The 16,731-nt window shown below is 38.9% G+C and overlaps 1 pseudogene across 1 annotated transcript; it reads left to right on the top strand.

Annotated features, from left to right (window-relative positions):
• The first annotated feature begins 1,147 nt into the window (after positions 1–1,147).
• On the top strand, positions 1,148–16,408 carry LOC307054843 (ferritin light chain-like; annotated as a pseudogene). Its single transcript has 2 exons — positions 1,148–1,176; positions 15,866–16,408. The product of its transcript is annotated as a ferritin light chain-like (transcript).
• The last annotated feature ends 323 nt before the right edge of the window (positions 16,409–16,731 follow it).

Genomic DNA, 16,731 nt, shown 5'->3' with positions numbered 1-16,731 from the left:
AGTCTAAATATTTTTGCCCTCTGACAAACAGAAAATAATTTATGCTTCCCTTGAAATTATCTGTCAAGACCTTTATCAGTTTGGGGACATTATATTCTTAAAATTGACTTTGCTTTATGAAACTTTAATAATGTTGGAGTTTCCTGCCCTTGGTACCACCTTTGTGATTATGGTAAATACTGTGGATGATCAAGGACCATTTCAAGAGATCATGGAGAGAAACCTCCTTCTGGATTTAATTTCATTATGAGGATGTCAAAATGCTAAATTGCTTAAAATAAAACCCATACCATTTTTATACTAAGTTATATTCTACATGTAGCTGGAAAAATGTTTAAAATATTTTTAAAGAACTGCACATCTATTTTTGAAGCTGATTTGGCTGTTCAAGGCTTGCTAGCACTTTATCCATCTCACTAATATTTCACTTAGTAAACAAATGCAGTTGCCATAATTGCTGCATATGTGTCTGTGTTCCCTTCTAGGTTATATGTTTTTGAAGTTAGAAACTATATTTATATCACAGCCCCTATGTATAGCACAATATCCATTGCTAATTCAGATTGTGTTTTAAGATATGAGACAAAATTTAAGACTTTTGTTATAGTCATAAACATCTAGCAAACCAACCAGAAAATAAAAGCTAATTTTCTTTTGGTAGGCCAAGAACAAAAAAGAGAGGAATACCTAGTGCAAAACCATATCTCCAATAACTACTGTTGGATTTAGAGCACACACATGCTAAATTTATTTTAAAATATCTTATCAAAGATTTTGAGGTTGTACCTGAAAAAATTATATCAGAAGTAAAAATAATCATGTGGTCTGACCAGGCTGGATCACACAAAGTAAGTGTATACTATATATAAAATAGATAAACAGCAAGGTCCTACTGTATAGCACAGGCAACTGTATTCAAACCTTGTAATAACCTATAATGGAAAAGGATCTGAAAAAGAAATACATATATCTGAATCACTTGGCTGTACACCTGAAACACAACACTGTAAATCAACTATACTTCAAGTAAATTTTTTAAAAAAAGCAAAGTAAGTGTAAAGGGAAGTATAATTTTATAAATTCACCTCTGATATCCAATGGACCAACTGAAAGACAACAGAAACTACAACTTTCTAGGAGACAGGACATGGCCAGCAAACCAGGCCGTTACCCTCGGTAACGGTCATACCTGCCAAAAAATATACAGACTAGCCTGCATTCATGAATACACAGGAATTCTTCATTTATCTGACATTATTAGGCAGTGAGGTATTGTATGTTAGGAGAATTTTTTTATATGACAAATTTAAGAGGAGTTATTTTAACCTTCACTCAGTAATTTTTTTCTAAAATTAAGAAATGTATCCACTGGTGTATCTAATGTTTCCTTGATAACTCGGGGTCATCAGTTCAGTCAACGTTTGCATAAATAATGTGAATGGAAACAAGACAGGCATGCTTACTGAAACTGAAAATGACATAATATTGGCTGGAATAATTGATGAGAGAGCAAGAAAAAAACAAAAATGAAAATAAACCGTGATCAAGAAACAATCAGTCAAGTTCTGACTTTCTGTACTTAGTTTCAAAAAGAGATACCACAAATCCCAGCGAGAGACTCCAGCAGCATTAGCTGTCTTTCTCCTTTGTTTCCACCTTCCTTTCCTTTTCCTTCTACCCTAGATTGTTCCAGGAAATGTTTATAGCTGCTTCCAAGACAAATTCTAATACTTGCTTTCTCTCACACAAACTTCACAATATGTCCATGTGATAAATAGTGTGGAGGTAAAAGACAATTCATCACAGGGAGATCTCCTATGAAAATAAAATTAGAAACTACCTTCTAAACTCGCAGAGAGTAGGGCGTGGTGTCAGGCACTAATTTCCTTGCGAATTCCTCTCCATTTCTAATAGATGTTCTTATTTATTTACCAAGATCCCTTTTTATTGGTGTCCTGTTCCAGACTGCTCCACTCTGCCCATCCTCATCCTGTAAAATACATTCACACTCTTTTCTGACCCTACTTATTTGCCCATTAAATAATCAGTCATAGAACTGTCGGAATTAAATATAGAGTGAAATTAAAATACTGGAGTCACTTGGGGGGTTTAAGCAGCTCCACCAGAAAATACTGGGCATGGATTTAAAGAGGCTGTGCTGGACTTGCTCTTGTCCAAGTTCTTTCTCAAGAAGTATCTGAAATAAGCCTAAATTCAGAGTTAATCAGATTGGCCTGCTTTCTCAGGTGGACTGGAATTCACTGCTCTTTCCCCCCAACACCCTGAGGTCAGTGTCACTTTCCAGAGACGAGGTGGACTTCTCTGCCTACTACAGAAGCTCAGTTCCCCCGGGCCCAATCTCTGTCTGAAATCCCACACTCAATGCCAGATGCCAGCCTTCCCAGAACATCAGTGGTCTCCTTTCAGTTTCTGAACTGCTCAGATTGAGTCCCTGTAGACTCTTTCTCAGCTTGAAACCAGATCTTCAACCCCTTTCCCTGACCTCGATGGTTACCTTCCTACTTTAGGCCTCAGTTGCTTTAGCTATAAAATGATATATTTGTCCTTAATTCTAAAGTCTTCTTTCTAAAGCTCTACAATGTGGTGGCTCCTTGAAAATGTTTCTCTTTGCTGGTTTTAATTTTGTAGAGAATTAAAACCGCAGTTATTCTAAAAGACAGTAAGTTACATTGGATAAGGAAAATGTGCTTTAGTAGTTAGATTAACAGGGATGGAAGACGACTTAGTATGTTTTAAGATACTCATGATCCATTCCCGTGAGAGTCAGGGGAAGAAGTGGAAGACAGTTAATACCAAATGATTCTGAAAAATTAAGTCAACCAACGTGTAGCTGATTAGTTACTACTTGAATAAGCCACACATATCCAATTCAAGTTTTCCTTTGTTATTCTAAGAAGGGATCCCAGTGAACTGAGTTCCATGTTCAGTAACTCCACATTCAATGGCTTATTCTTTAAAAACTGTTATGTTGCTGGAAGAAGAAATGTTGCCCATCAGTCCTAATTGATGTTTAGCTATCAAGCACATTTGAAATAAATTTATTATTTTGCCTGATCTCAGTGTAATACATTCCAAAGGGGGAAAGAGCACACAAAAATTTATGAAGTCTCCATCTTCTACACTAAAGTGTGTAATAAATTTCATATTATTTGGCAGTGGAATTCACAAGCCATAGAAACCACACCATTAGCAATGTATACGGTGGTAAACAGCAGGTAATGATAATGATATAAAACAAAATAGACTGTGTATGTTGGCACTGCTGCCAATAAAGCAATCATTAAATGCATTCATATGCATCTACGCTAGGTAAGCTCTTTGAGGGCAATTGCTATGAATTCTACATACCTGTCAGGATATTACAGCCCAGTTTCTATGGCCTTTATTCAAAGACGCTGAGAAAGGGTTACCATGGGTAAATTCAGACCTTTTCTCAATATAGAATTTGGTCAACATGCATTCTGAACAGCAAAATTTCACACTGCTTTCAATTTTCCTTCACTAATTGCCACCTCAACAAATGCAGGATTAAGTAAAATGGATTATAAGTTAGAAAAGAAAGATGGAAGAAAAGAAGGAAGGTAGAAAAAAGGTGGGTATGGAGTACTTCAACATTTATGTAAAGAGTGGACCTAAAGCTAACCTGAGGTTACCCTAAACTATGAGCATAGGCTATAGAAACTTAAATGAAAAAGAAAAAAAAAAAAAGCAAGGGAAACTCAAAGATTCTTTGTTTTTTCACTTTACTGCATACACACGTCCATCTTAAATAATCTATGTGCTTATAGCACTGTTTTGCAAGGCTATTTGGGTTCTATCAGCATGTAAAGGTCGGACAACTCAACTTTAGCAGAGTTAGCCTTCAGGTGAATAATTGCTTCTTTCAGGTTATGAGCATTTTAATTTTCCAGAAATGTTTCCCAAAAAATGAAAACTAAAAGAGTCCTAGGACAGCATCCTTTAGAAGTTTTATACTATCAAGGTTTTTTGTAGGAAGAGTATCCTTGTTGATTATCACACAATGATTCCAAGCAGGTCAATTTATGCTGAGAATATTATGTAACAGAACCCACTTCACCTCCATTATACTGACAATGATCTTCCTTACTTCAACCTTGTGCTTCTTAGTAAAGTTGAAAATACTGAGCCAAGAACAGACAGTGACAATGCCAGAGACTCAGATGTACCTATAGGTGCCTTCAGACAACATCAGCCACCCAGGCTAAAGTCCTGGTTTAAAACATCCCAAAATGAATGAATCTCAAAAACCATATGCTGAGCAAGTGAAGCCAGATCAAAAGGGCACCTACTGTATTATTCAACTTACATGAAATTCTAAAATGGGCAAAATTCATCTCTAAAGATAAAAAACAGATCAGTGGTTGCCTTGGGGTGGAAGGTGGGGATACTTCTGCAAAAGGCTAGGAGGAAACTTTCTAGGGTTTTAGAATTGTTATCTATCTTTATGGGGGTGGTAGTTATACAAATGTATACATAAATTAAAAGTCACTGAACCGCTGACTAAAAATATCTGCATTTTATTGTATGTAAATGATACCTTAATAAGGTTGATTACAAAATGAACCAAAAACAAAACAAAGCAAAAGAAAAACCTCTCAAGACCTCAAAGGAAATACACTGTTTTCTTCCAGGGTACCAGATTGGAATGAGGCATTGGTCTGTTCTACCCTCAGATTATCCCTAGGATTATCTAGTCTATTTTAAAGCACTGGAGTCCCCTATCAGAAAAACTCACCCCATGTTTGGTTACCTTGATTTCTTCTCTGCCTCTTCTCCCAAACACAGTGAAGTCATTTATGGAAGAAAAACCAGCTTTTTCCAACTTTGCATCATCACATATTCTTTCCAAAGCTATTATTTATGGAATAAAATTTGGCTACAGTTTGTAAAAATCTAGCTTTTTGAGGCTTACAGTTAAACTATTGCCTCCACTGGAATTTGGAAAAAAAATTATTTTGAAAATGAATAGCTGAGATTTGACATTTTTGTTTTTTGTGATTTTCTCTTCCCCTGAGAGAGAAAGGGTAACTGTGAAAGTGAGTAGGAATGAGAAACACATACATAAAGAAAAAAAAATTATCTTGCTGCCTTTGCATGGTTATAATTTATAGGAGGCCCTTTTCAACAATAATCTAGTATCAGAATCAATAAAATATAATCTCCATGAAGTCCAGGCCAGGATATTTGTCTCTTTTTCAGCAGATTGCAATACAAACTGCATTCATGGATATGTTTCTTGATGATCTTTCTAATACTATAACAGTTGACCATTTCCTCATGCCTTTTCACCTTAACTTAAACCTGGTTTTTCACTAATGACCTCACATTTCCTTCTCTATCACTTGGTTTTTGGCCTCTTTTCCAACTCCAACTCCAACTAGCACTTCACTCTGGAACCAAAGGAAGACTCACACCTTCCTGCTTTTTAGTGATACCTCAAGGTCATTACCATATTGTGATCACCCCTAAAGATAGCCAGACAATTGTTATTTCAGAGCCATCTGACAGTTTGTAGCTCTAAAAATTAACCAAGGATCGCATTTGTCAAGAATATCCTAGTTGAAGATTTTGGTAATACAGCAACAGTAGTTCCGAAGTCATTTATGACAATCAGTGTGGGAAGCACCCTCCTTTGGGAAGACCCTTTGCCATACAATACTCTTTCCCTGTCAGGTAATAAGGAATCATGGTGTGGAAAGTAACCTTTTGTGGAAAGAAATACTTGGCTTCAAGAAGGCGTGAAGTTCATACATTTTTCTTGAATTAGATTCTCCATTAATTATTTTATCCACAAAGAGGTAATTATTAGAATTATGTAAGCAATTAAGGAGATGCTACTCCACATTCTTTCAGCTTGTTGACCTTTCCCACTTTATTTCATGTGGCTATCTGAAACATCACTGATTTACATGTCTTTCTTTTTTTAACAGATTTGTGTGTGTGTCCCCATGATGAAAACATCATTAAAATAAAATATCATGAATAGACTCTTAAGAAGCAGAGTCTACTTAAAGTCCTGGAAAATGTGAAAGTACTAATATTCATGGACAACTTTACACTCTGAAATTTACTCCAAATTTTATTGATCTCTATTTTGTCTAGGAGTTTTTCAAATTTTCTACCATCATCATTTGTTAGTTTTATAATTACGTAATAAAGGCATTAAATCACACAATCTTTTGTTATCCGTTGCAGTTTTAAAACTATTCTTTTCTTTGTCCTCAACAGATATGTCATAGATTAGTACACAAGCAAAGACTTTCAACATAACAGTACTTTACAGTGACAAGAACTATACTGAGCTATCTCTATCCTAAGACAATGCACTAGAAAAGCCCTAGGAATTCTTAAGCATTAGGAATATAGAGACAATCAAGGGGCAAGGTCCTTGCCTTCAAGTATACATAATCATTATAGCAAATGCTTAAATAGCACTTAGTATATACCAGGCATTATTGTAACTCATCACAGCAGTCTTACTATACTCCTTTTTAATAGATAAGGAGAGGAAGCCACAGGGAAGCCATAGGGTAAAGCCAGAATTTGAACCTAGGTAGACTAGTACACTCTCCACGGCTTTAACTACTACGTTTATATATATATATATATTATATATATAATATATATATATAATATATATATATATATATAAAAGTTATATATACTTAACTCCAAGTATTCCAAAGTTACAAAACACTTATCTACCAAAACTCAAAAAAGAGCACACAAACTTGCATAGAAAATAAACGTGTAAAAGTTCATAAATAAACCACAATATAACCTGCTCCACATAATATACTGACTGCAGTGTCCTGGGCCTCTCCCATCCTTAGGTAGCCAGAAATTACAACAAAATGATACTTTCCACCTTTGGAAGCCACACCATCTCTCATACCAACCAACCCATTACTTCCTTAGAGAGAACAGGAAATTAACCTGAATATCATGAAAAAAAATATATATATAGCATTACTGATGTAGAATCTTTGTTTAAAGACAATAACTTCAATAGCAGAGGGAAGAGGGAACTTTACCATTGCAGGCTTCAGATAACCTCTATTATTTCTCAGATTTCACGCTAAATCATAAAATGCCATATTGTGTCTGAAGCTATTTTTTTCAATAGTCCATTTTCTAAAATGGACTAGCAAAGTAGTAAATACTGAGGAACACTTTGGCTCCCAAATCCTAAAGCCATTCTGATTATGCCTGGGTGATCATGGGACCATCACTGGAACCAGCAGAGGACTGGCTGAAATACCAGTGTTCTGGCCAGCTTATAAATTAGAAATTATACAGAATCCAATTTTATTTTTTTGTTAAGTAATTCCTATGAGGCTTTTGGGATGTCAATATAAAGTCCTATGATGTGTAATCTTTATCCATAAGATGGGGAACAATGCCAATCCCCATCATAAATACTTTCACAATCTGACACTGAAAATCCACTGTAGGGCATAGGACCTGCAAATAGGATATGAATCACACACATCCACTCATTCAGACAATCTGCAAATATTCATTTTTAAGTCTAATATGCCAATAATGTACCGGGCTCTAAGATGCTAAACCATGCTAAATGCTGAAACAGACATACTCAGTTCTGGCCCTCCTGGAACTTATTACCTACGGAAGTGCCTTCATTGTAAATGGTCAGGTCTCAGCCAATGCTATTATCATCAGCAGGTGACCAAATGACAGAGCTTGCTTTCTAAACAAGCTCCACACTCTTTGCTTTCAACATGTTTGCTTTCCTTCAAGGCACATAATCCAGTGGTCAGTTTCTCCCAGTTAGTGAGGTTTGAGGAAAATGTACCCAGTGAACGATTCCTTGTGGTCTCACTCTTTCCTCACACTCCCCTCTGTGCTCTTGAGCTAAAGAGACCTGGATTCAAGTCACTTGCTCTAACCTGTAGGGCTGCTCCTGCTTTGAGGATTTCTACTGGACCAACACGGTGGCAAAGCAGCACTGAAGCAGAAGCAGGTAAATTTCAAAATGACAGCTCTAAAAATATCTACTCTCCTTTTGTTCTCCTCCTATCCCTTTGCTCTGAACACCTCTGCCCTGAGGCTTTGCCTTTCACCCTTCTCTGATTACTGCTCCAAAAGGGTTTCCAAGAGCGGGGAGCATTTATGGTTTCATTTGCTCCCAAGTCCTTGGTGGAAAAGGATGCTTGCTTCCTGATTCTTACTACTTCCACACTCACATCGTTAACACAAAAATCATTATTTTTTAAAAAATATTTTCCTCAGCTTCCTATTTCTTCTGGGCCAACACTGAAAGAATATTTTCAAAGAAACAATATCTTCTCCTCATTGCCCTTCTGAGTTTCACGTTCTTACCTCTAGTCTCATTTTCAACCCTTATTACGGGATGCATCACAAAAATAGAAGAAAGTTCTTTGTGCTTTCCCTGTACCAGCCAATTATTCTAATTTGTTCTGTCTCTAAAGAACAGAATGCGAAATCAACACAAAGCCTGATTATGCGATCTCTTCCAAGGGAAAGATCTGAGAGTTGTCTATTTACTAGTGAAGCTCAGTGTGTATTAAGGGTTGACTAAAGCAATCATCAGGAATTTTCATCCCTTAAATTAGTGTTTTTCACCAGATGCACATCTTTCATTTTGGATAACATATCTTTTAAGTTCAGGATACAGCTGGACAACAGAAAAGAAAAAGAGGTAACCAACACAACATTTTAAGTAATAACACAATAACAGCTATCATCCTTCCCTGAGGAATTCAGGCTACTTTATGGACACAATTTAGTACAAACTCGTAAGAAAGCTAACAAAGCCCAAAATCACTTCACAATAGCCTAGAGAGGTAAAGGTCAAAACTTATTACTGCCAGGCCCAGCAGACAATGTCACCTACCGGAAAGAGCACAGGACAGGAAAACCTGGAAGCCTGTGTTCCAGTTTCGGTTATTCCTGTAAGCATTAGTATGATCTGAGTGAACTCAGCCTGCCCTGCTTTTTCTGTTTATAAAAACCTACATCATCCTCTCAGTAGAGTGAAATGCCACATCTGAAAAGTTGCAGATCTCTTTAGGAAAGAAACAAAACTCATGCTTTCCAACCAAAATGGAATAATTCAGTCAATGGAGACTTAATAAAAATCTGCCATAAAGCAACTGTTTACTTGAAATCTATCTTTTGTGGTATATTTATTGGGGTAAGGAATGTTAGGAAATCATAATTAGAGTTACCAATTATTCCAGAAATCAAGGTCATTAAGTTCAGATTCCAACTTTGACCTTGACCCAGGCTTACAGAGATGTAAGATGTCCCAGTACCTCATATCCACCACACATGTGAGAAACAAGGTATGCAGACAGATCCTCTTATAAATACCCCATAGGTAGTGGTTTTATTGCAGGGTCTCAAATTCATTGCCATTCTTCCCATCCAGATGCGGGCATTTTCCCTTGAATTTGGGCAGACTTTCCACGGCTTCAAACAGTAGAGCAGGGGTCAATAAATTATGGCAGGTGGGCCAAATCTAGGCCTCTACCTGCCTTTATAAACAAAGCTTTATTGGAACACAGCCATGTTCATTAGCATATGTATTGTTTGTGTCTGTTTTCACATCACAGCAGCAGAGTGGAATAGTTGCAAAAGAGACTGTATGGCTTGTAAAGCCTAAAATATTGACCGTCTGACACTTTATGGAAAAAGATCTCCAACTCCTGCAATAGAATATACTGAAAGTGATGCTATGTAATACCTAAGACTAGGTCATAAAAGATCATGCAGCTTTTGCATGACTCTCTTGGAATGCTTGAACTCTGGACACTCATTCTTGGGATACTCTATCTTGAATCCTAACTACCACGTTATGTCCAAGCCACATGGGCAGCCATCTGTAGGCACTCCAGTCAACAGTCCTTGTTGGGCCCAGTCTTCAAGTCATCCCATGTCAAGTGCCAGACATGTGAATTAAAATTATCTAGGGGCTTTCCTGGTGGCGCAGTGGTTGAGAGTCAGCCTGCCGATGCAGGGGACACAGGTTCGTGTCCTGGTCCGGGAGGATCCCACATGCTGCGGAGCAGCTGGGCCTGTGAGCCATGGTCGCTGAGCCTGCGCGTCCAGAGCCTGTGCTCCACAACGGGAGAGGCCACAACAGTGAGAGGCCCACGTACCGCAAAAAATAAAAATAAAAAATAAAAATAATTATCTAGATGATTCCAGCCCCAGTCATTTGAATCCTCATGAGCTGAGGTTTCAGACATCAGTCATGGAGTAGGGACAAGCCATCTCCTCTGTGTACTGTTTGAATTGCTGACCCACAGAATCTGGGCACATATTAAAATTTGTTTATTTCACCACTAAGTTTGGACTTCTTTATTATGTAGCAATAGATAACTATAGCACTGTGTCTGTACACAGGAGATCTATATTTCACAGAGCACATATTTAGATGTGAATGTTGACTTCTCAATTTCTGTTATGAGAAGAATGTATACACACATATAGATATAAAATGTTTATGTATATGTAAATATTATACCTATATACGCTAATCTATATTATCCATAAAATGAGGGGCCTTTGATAATGGCTAACATTTTTTTTTTGGTATTTATTGTGTTCCAAGAACTGATAAATTCTTGCATTGTATGAATTTTCTCTTTTAACCCTCATAGCAACTCGCTGAGAGAAGTAATGTTATCTCTATTTTATAGATGAGAAATCTGAGGCAAAAACAGATAACATGCTCAAGAGTACTCAACAAGTAAATTTTAGAGTCAAGATTTCAACCCAAGTTCTCAAGTTTTAGATCCCTTACTCTTAGTCACCAAGCTATAGACTGAGGAAGGGAATGAAAGCTGAAGCCATTACCTCATGCTCAAGAAGTTAGACAGAAACGTAGCAGGTATGGTTGAAAGAAGACAGGACTTGGAGTCGTAAGTCCAGAGCCTGAGTGATGAAATGAATTCTCCTCTCCTCTAGATATAGGTTTGTTTTTAGAAAATGAAGAAGATCACTGCACATTTTGATTGTTGATTTCTGGACTTAATGATGACCAAAGAGTGGAATTTCACCAGGGAGCTATTTTGCAATGACATAAATTATTGATTCAAAATCAAACCTTTATTATAAATTACTGATTCAAAATCAAATCTTTATTAAGTCTCCCTTGCATCAGAAGTCTTTCCCACTCTTCATTTGTTTTTAATCCCTTTTTTGTCTACTCTTGGCCAAAGCTTGAAGCCTAATTTGACATTTGGAAATAAAATAATGAAACAGTCATACCACAGCAATTCCAATGCCTACTGAAATGGAAGCTCTAAATAATTTTTCAGATAATTTAGGCAATTAAAAATGTTTACATCATAGATGCAAAGACAGAAGTTATTTGTGTAATAAAATAACTGGTGAGACAAAAGTTTCTGGTCAAGTAGATTTGTTTAAATATGAACACTAATCTGAGTTCTACCCCTGTGCTAAAACCCAGTGACAGGCTGCATACAGCTTCTAAAGGGATATTTCAGTGCAATGGGTCAAATTCATCCCATAAAATGTGGTATTATTAGTAATACTAGAAGACAGAGTGTGACTGTTTTCTTCGGGACATAGATGAAGACCCCAAGATAGACAATATTAAGGACAAATTATGTGGAATAAGATATTATCTCAGTCCTTGGAACATGTCATCCAGGATAGAACAAGAAATAGATTTATTATCAAGTACATGAAGCCAGAGCCAGTAAGCAATGAGTGGTAGACAGTTAAAACAGACAGGTTTTAGAAGTAGAGGTACAGGTGTAGAAAACAAACAGGGTTACCAGGGGATGGGGGGGAGGGATAAACTGGGAGATTGGGACTGAAATATACACACTACTGTATATAAAATAGATAACTAATAAGAACCTGCTGTTCTTATTAGCACAGGGAACTCCACTCAATACTCTGTAATGGCCTATTTGGAAAAGACTCTAAAAAAAAAAAAAGTGGATATATGTATATGTATAACTGATTCACTTTGCTGTACACCTGAAACTAACACAACATTGTAAATCAACTATATACCAATAAAAAAATTTTTTTAAATAGGTTTTAAGAACCACAGTCAGGGAGCAGTGTGGATTGGAAAGACCTGGCAAGAAATATTTCTGCATCCTCAGATAATCCTCCCCAAATTGGCTATTGCAAGGGTGAGCATTTAAGAGATCTTTGACCTCAGGAGGACATGAGATTAACAATCTAACCCAATGTGCATGAATTATTCTCCTCGGTGCTATCAGAAATCAGATGGCATCCTAGAGCAAGGGTCAGCAGATCTTTTCTGTAAAGGGTCAGATAGTAAATATTTTGGATTTTGTGTACCATACATCTCTGTTGCAACTGCCCATCTGCTGCTGTAGCACAGAAACAGCCATACACAGTACATTAATGAATGGGTGCAGCTGTGTTCAAGCAAAACATTATTTATAAAACCAGGAGTCAAGAGAGATTTGATCAGTGGGCCAGAGTTTGCTGACCCCAGTTCTGGGTTAGTGTTCACAGCTGAATGAGTCATGAGGCCTTAAGTTCCAGTTCTCATTGTACTACTTTCTACCTGGGTGAACCTGGGCTCATCCTTTTATTTATATGGGCCACAATATTAGTCAAGGTTCTCCAGAAAAACAGAACTAATAGTATGTGCATACAATGTGACCATATATATTGACAGATATAGATCTAGATATCAATATTGATATCTAGATCTATATCCATATCTATATATAGATAGAGAAAGAGAGAGAGAGATTTTAAACAACTGGTTCACACAATTATAGAGGCTTGGTAAATTCAAAATCTGCAGGTTAGGTGCTCTAGAGACTCTAGGAAGAGCTGCAGTTCAATTTCTGTTAAGTGTTCTGGTAGAATTCCTTTTTGCAGCAGGGAGGTCAGTCTTTGTTTTATTAAGAGCTTCAACTGATTGGTTGAGGCCCACCCATATTATGAAGGATAATCTGCTTTACTCAAAGTCCACCAATTTAAATATGAATTTCATCCAAAAACACCATCACAGGGACTTTCCTGGTGGCACAGTGGTTAAGAATCCGTCTGCCAATGCAGGGGACACAGGTTTGAGCCCTGGTCCAGGAAGATCCCACATGCCGTGGAGCAACTAAGCCCGTGCACCACAACTATTGAGCCTGCGTGCCTAGAGCCCATGCTCCGCAACAAGAGAAACCATGGCAATGAGAAGCCCGCGCACCGTAACAAAGAGTAGCCCCAGCTTGCTGCAAATAGAGAAAGCCCATGTGCAGCAACGAAGACCCAATGCAGCCAAAAATATAAATAAATAACATATAAAAATTTTTTTAAAAACCCAAAACACCATCACAGAAATATCCAGAATACTATTTGACCAAATAACTGGGCATGGTGGCCCAGACAAATTGACATGTAAAATCAACCACCTGAGCCATAGTTTTGTCATCTTTTAGTGAGAAATTTGATTTATCTGAACTATTCTGATACCTTCTAGAGATAACACCCTCAGTTTTTCACATGGTAGGCAGCAGAGGGAAAGAGGCCATTTGCCCAGTCAGATGACACCTAAAAGGATAAAATTCTGTCTTCTCTCTCCAACCCACAAGGATGAATGCCAAAAATACATCACTTATATCTGCTTTAGCTAACATATGATAGGTCTGGAACAGACCTATGCTCCCAGTAAGCCCCATGAAATGCTATTTCATTAAGGGGAGACTTTACTTACTAAGATTAGAAGCAAAAGAGGGTGGTGGATGAAAAACTGCCCAGGGATATAAGTTCATGCAAGGAAGCAGGAGAGAGAATGGGTATCCGAAGATGTGCGCTCTGAGCCAACACTAATTCCACAGCATCACCTTGTAATTCAGGGAGCCCAACTGCTGGGGGGGTTTTCCATCCTTTTTTTCCCCCAAAGAGGGACATATCAAGGATATTGGCAAAGGAAGAGCATTAGTTATAACAGATAAATTCCTTTTTAGAGGTGATCTCACAAATGATTTGGCTCAGTGTAGACTATAATTTGGCTCCAAAAACCATAAACTAGAGCCTTTCATTCCAGGTCCCTCCTCAAATATCCATGATAGGTAGAAATCTGGCATCAGTAGTTTTTGAAATCTCCCCAGGTGATTATAATATGCAACCAGGGCTGAGAACCGGGAGATGTAGAGAGAATTTAAATTGAACTTTAGTTAAACAGTAAAACAAGTTCTGACTCTACTGGCTGGAGCTAGACAAGGGCTATGGATTTAGTTGGATGAGAAGATAAAGAACACCAGGGAGTAAATCAAATGCTTTACATCTGTGCTTAGTTAATTGTTACTGAGATAATTCAATCCTTGTAAGAAGAGGGGACGTTTCTACAAATATCTCTTAACAATAAGTCCTTTCACCCAGTCAGATTTACCTCCCAGCAAAGGGGTAAAGAAGGCTAGAGTTCTCCATACATGCTTAGCTTTAATTAGCACTTGTGACTTGCCCAAAACCTGGATCATATTTCCCCTAAATTTCATGTTATTCCCTAAGTTTTTCAAACCCAGGGCTAAGGGGTTTCCCAGGATGAGATTTTAAGTGCTCACACAGGGGAAGTCCCTGGCAAACCAGGACAGCGGTCACTCTACAGTGAAATGTAAAGCATCCTAAATAACCCTGCCACTGCTCCCAGATACTAGTCTATGCCAACCAGTGGAGAAAAGGCATTCTCCATTACTACCATAGCAAATGCTGCTGTACTTGCCTTAGCTAGTCCGTATCTTTTCCAGGCACCACTCCTGTTCACCTGCTGGTGGACGCTTTGGCCAGCTGACAATGCAGGTATTTTCAAACTTTAAGGTGAATAAAAATCATCTGGAGGGCCTGTTATAACAGAGATCACTGAGCCCCACCAGAGTTGCTGATTCCATAGGGCTGGGACAGGGCCCTAAAACTTGAATATCTAACACATTATCAGGGGATGCTGGTAAAGCTGGTCAGGTTGTTACCGAATGCAGGTTTGTGTGTCTGAAGCACAGTGAGGCCAAACAAACCTAAAGGTTGGAGTTTGGAGCAGAGAAAGGTTTATTGCAGGATCGAGCAAGGAGAGGGGTGGCCCGTGTTCCAAAAAACCCTGAAATCTCCAAAGGGTTTCAGCAAAGCATTTTTAAAGGCCAGGTGAGGGAGGGGCGTTCCTAGGGAATGTGATCAGCTCGTGCACAATTCTCTGATTGGTTGATGTTGAGGCCACAGGGCAGGTAACATTATCCATCCTCAGGTGCTAGAAGGTCTGGGGGCTACATGCTCATGATCATCAAGGAGTTAATTTCTTCCATTTGGTGGTGGTTTTTAGCATCTGAAAACTCAAGAAGTATGCCTGAGATACTATTATCTGAGTACTTCAGAGAGGAACTACAGCAGAGGATATGGGGGATGGGTCTGTCCTAGGAAGGCCCCATAGGGTACTGCTTGGTTACAAGGTGACCATACTTTGAGAATTACTGTTCTAGTGGCTTGGAATGTTAAGAAAGTAATGGAAGAATCCCTTCCCAGATCTAGATTCCAGTATCAACAGCTATTTTAGTGGGGGGAAGGGTAAGTTTTGTCCTTGCTTGGACTTCTTGTTCATTTTTCTCAAAGCCTATTTGAGGCAGTGCACTCAGCTGTCCTGCAGACCTGTCTTTTGCTTCAACAGTGTTTGGAATGAACTGACCCAGGGACGCTCCTTGCTCCAGCCCCCGACCACCCTCCAACCTTTCTTCCAGTCGCAACCTTTAGAATCAGCCACTCAGCTATCCTCAGCCTCCAGGACAGGCCACCACCGTTTTTTGAGCTTAGCTCCTTATCACTGATCAACCACGAGTTCCCAGATTCGTCAGAATTATTCCACCGAGGTGGAGGCCACCGTCCACCGCCTGTTCAACATGCATCTGTGGACACTTACCTCTCTCTGAGCTTCTATTTCGACAGCAACGATGGGACTCTGGACGGTGTGGGCCACTTTTTTCGCCAATTGGCCGAGGAGAAGTGTGAGGGCGCCCAGCGTCTCTCGAAAATGCAAAACCAGTGCTGTGGCCGCGCCCTCTACCAGGATGCGCGGAAGCCTTCTCAAGATGAGTGGGGTAAAACCCAGGATGCTGTGGAAGCCGCCATTCTCAGGGAGAAGAACCTGAACCAGGCACTATCGGATCTGCGCGCCCTTGGTTCTGACTGCACAGACTCCTACCTCTACGACTTCCGGGAGAGCCGCTTCCCGGAGGAGCAGGTGAAACTCATCAAGCAGATGGGCGACCACCTGACCAACCTCCGCAGGCTGGTTGGTCCGCAGGCTGGGCTGGGCGAGTATCTCTTTGAAAGGCTCACCCTCGAGCACGAACAGGAGTCTCTGAAGTCCAGCGGCCTTTGAGGAGCCCCTCTGGCATCAGAGCTTTTCCTGAAGCCCCGCTCTGCAGCCACTAGGCAGCTTTTTAACCACCCTGGATCCCTCTCCCAAGCCTTGGGCCAAATGGAAACAATAACGCTTTCTGCAGGTAAAAAAAAAAAGCCTATTTGAAACACAAACAGAATAAAAAGGAAAAAAATAGATAGATAGATACACGTTCTTTTAACATACGAATTGCCCCACTTTATCTGTGTGAAATAAGTTTGTTCCTGTTTTTGGGCTGGTTCTCAAGCTTTGCTGCTCGTTTGAATTACCTAAAGAGCTTTTAAGGAAAACATTGGTGTCTG

This window comes from Hyperoodon ampullatus (genome assembly GCF_949752795.1).
Source record: "Hyperoodon ampullatus genome assembly, chromosome: 6".
Taxonomy (NCBI): Eukaryota; Metazoa; Chordata; class Mammalia; order Artiodactyla; family Ziphiidae; genus Hyperoodon; species Hyperoodon ampullatus.
The sequence above is the reverse complement of the archived record's forward strand: the minus strand, read 5'-3'. Positions and strand labels throughout refer to the sequence as shown.